The following is a 3,799-nucleotide window of genomic DNA, read 5'->3' on the forward strand; positions in this document are numbered from 1 at the left end:
TCTCTACCCAGCAAAAAATAAAAGAAAGAAAAAGAGTGAAATAGATGGTTTGTGGAAATAAACAAGAATAAAAATCTCTGGGACTAGATTCCAAGTCTTTTTTCTTTCTTTCTCCATTCTCTTCTCAGCACTTACTAAATACTATTGTAGCACTACAGCTATAGAGCACATTGCCTCCAAATGGTTTAATCAGTTTCCACACCTTTTCCTATATTTCCTGCCTAAAAGTCAACCACTTAAAGGCGGCTATAGTTAATATTCCTGTGTTCTGAATTTTGGGGGCCTTTTGGGGAGGGAATTCTTAAGCAGTGCTCAGGAGACCACATGTCCTTCCCAGTGGTCCATAGCTGATGGGAACAGTGACTCGATATTAGGACCTGAGGTTGTGGTGTGCTGCTCATACCCTATGGTTCTAGGGGATTACCCAGGTCAACCTGACAGTTCTTAGCGTCATCTAGCTCTGCATCTTGTGACACTCAGACTATGTAAGTCTCGATCAAACGAGGCTAGCCTCATTCAAAACATGTGCCTTACACTTTGCCCCTATCTTCCGACTTCCTGAAAGTCTCATAAAATGGTTGAGAACCCTGGCGTATCAGAAAAGATAGAGCTGCATGTTGAGCAGCTTTTAACTCATGGATAGCAGAGCTTATATGGGCAACCTCTACCCACTATAAACCTGCCATCGATCCTACACCCCATCTTCCTAGTCGTAACTATCATCAGACAAAGTAATGGCTGCTTGCCTTCTGCCAGATATGATGCCGTACTACTTTTCAGAGAATCCTTTCTGACAGAAGAGGGTCACCTAGTCCTTGAACTCCTTTTTCAGAGGAGGAACGCACAATTTCCAGAAGCACCTCAACAGACCCTTAATCATGGCTGTTAGGCAGAGTTTGCAAGCTCATTTCGAAACTAACCACTTAAAAAGGGATCGGGTGTAGCAGAATTGGTTTAGGTTAATTGAGATTTATTCTACATTGTTAGAGGGTCACTCCCCTGAGGAATGGATAACCAAGCACAAGCACAGTCCTGGTAGTGAGCCAACCCTTTCTGCTCCTGATCCTTCCAGTGCTCATTTGAAAATAGGAGAGAGAAGCATTGATCCTTTGTTGTAATTATTAAAAGCATATGGCAACATATAAAAGAGATGTGCAGATATGAAGCACTAGTTTTCCTGTAGGGTAAACCAGAAGTTGTCAAATAAAGTGAGGACCTGAGTCATGTGGAAGTGGTGTAAAGCAGAATATTAGCCCTCAAAGCTTATCTTTCAATTTCTCTGGGTGAGTCTGTCACTCTGTTTATCTAACAAGTTCCCTGGTGCTGCTATTCTTGGTCCAAGACCATTCTGAAAACTGTTGTCTATCTTGAGTGTAAAGACAGTTTGTATGCATACTTATATCTCTATCACTTAAATACCTGCCATGTTAACTTATATAGTAAATAATAACTAATATTTATTCTGTTCTCAGCACTTTATGAAATATTTTACATAAATTGCTCTATTCAACTCTGCTATGACACTTTGAAATTGGTACTTTTATCACTTCCTAGGATGAGTAAAAGGAAGGCCAAGTCAAAGAGAAAACAAGTTTACCCAGAACCCTTTAAGGCAAGAACTTGTGTGATTAACTGAGACCATGTTTCCAGTGCATCTGTTGGTCAAGTGCATGCATGAAGAATGGAATGTAATATGTTAATGGAGAACATTATCATGGTCTAGGAGGTTAATAAGGAACACAAGAGTATATTCTCTTCCTGGGTCCATGAGACAGGAAACACCCTTGAGATGTGCAAATATATGAGCAAAGGTGTTTCCTTGGGGAGAAAGAACCTCTGGAGAGGCAGAGCTCACCAAGGGGAAAGGCTTGAGCTCAGCAGCTCAGGTCTTATCTGCGCTAATTTACCTTGGTTTCTATTCTACTGACACAGCAGCCCAGCATGAGAACATGATGGGCACCACAGAGTATCTAGGGACTTTCGTCTCCCCATTCTGCACTCTCAGTTGTCCATGCATAGCAGGGAGAGTTCTAAGAGTGTGTCTTGGAAGTGAAGAATCTCTTTTGCAGAAGCATGCTCACTCACTCCCCAAGCCACTAGGGCACCATTTGCTAAATTGCAGCTGCAATACCCTGAATGGTCCCAGGTGGCCTTGCAGACAGATTGGATCCCTAAAAGTGTTTAATTCACCTTGGGAGGGGGAATTCACACCCTGGGAAATCCTGGTTAAATGTATGAATGAATCTTCTAACCACCACGCTTGAAGATATAAAATTTCCTCCCTCCCACCTACTCTGCTCTATAGGCTGAGCAAGGTTCAGCTCTTCTGACATCCATAGAGACCTAAGAAGGAGATTCCAGGCTGTCATTTATTTAACCATTTTCCCCTCTGAAGACTTTTTCAGTCCTTCAACTTGATTTCTTGCTTGGTATCTATGGCATATCTTGATCTTGTCTGCCTCGATGTATACTGACAACAACTGATAAACAGCTACCTGAGTCTGAGCTTTCTTCAACTTCTAGTGATCATAAAACCTCTAGAAGCTCTAGAGCTTTGACAGTTATGCTACAGCTTAATAACTTCCCTCATTACTTATAAAATAAAAAATGGCAGGAATCACTCTCTTGAACACTTTCTGGAATGTCACAGTTAGGGTTGAGGCTAGTAGCTTCCAACTCATAACAGATTCTATCCATGCTTGGCTCAATATTCATCGCAGGTCAGGATTGAGGTGGTCACTGATCTTAAAACACAGTGATCACAGATCACTGAAGTCCTGAGTTTTTTGGTGATTTGTGTAAAAGACTTTTTTTTTCCTTTTAAGCAATCTCATGGAATATGGGGGCCTTCCTTGTGATTCTCAGCCACTTCGGCTGACAGACATGAGGACATGGCCCTGCTGGGACCCTGTAGATTCAGAGATTATTCAGACTACTTCAGTAGTTTGGAGGGCTTTTAGGGCAAACTCTCCCACCCTCATGGACACACAGAACATCAAATGAAGCCAGGGAACAAACCAGGCCTGCCATATCCAATGTTTAACTCTTCACTACCTCTTCATCTCCCAAGTGTATATTTTTAAGGTTCAAGTGGTGAGGTGACATCTGCAATTCTCTCCACAATATGTGATTGCCCAACTCAGACAAGAGGAATTGTAAATCCAGAAATGAGCTGGAAAATACTTTGTCAATTAAACTGAAATTTCCTGTATTAGAACTTCTATGAAACGTATTTTTCATCACATGGTCCTGGAAGGACTTGGAGAAAAATCTCTGCCCAGTTGTGAGTGTGTTCCCTGGGAAGATGGACCTGTAGTTTTTCCTTTAAGTGAGGAGATGTTCTTTTCTTGATGATATATGAACAGTTCATGCAATCAGCATGCAGAGTTTATGGACTAGCAGTACATCAGTGCCAGTGGAGGGGGATAAGCATGTTGTAACCTTTCATTCTGTGTCAATTGCTCAGAGCACAAGGTGAATAGAAACTTTCCCTGGTCTTAAAAACCTTATAGTTAATGGTGGAATCACCAAATTGCTAACCACTATAATGGTACCTTGTTATTCCCTAATGTCTAAGTATTCAAACCTCAAAAGGAAAAAAAACCCACATGTGTAATCCTGGTTCTATGTACTCAAGATTCCATCTTCTACAGTGTCCAAAATTATAGTCATCTCTCTCTGAAAAGACTTTGGAGGGTTAAAGTAGGGCACTCAGTACTGGTATGATTGCATACATCCAATGTGGTTTTGATCCTCAGTGTCATAGATGGTCCCCTGTGCACTGCCAGGAAAAAAAATC

Source organism: Suncus etruscus, chromosome 5 (genome assembly GCF_024139225.1).
Source record: "Suncus etruscus isolate mSunEtr1 chromosome 5, mSunEtr1.pri.cur, whole genome shotgun sequence".
Classification (NCBI taxonomy): domain Eukaryota; kingdom Metazoa; phylum Chordata; class Mammalia; order Eulipotyphla; family Soricidae; genus Suncus; species Suncus etruscus.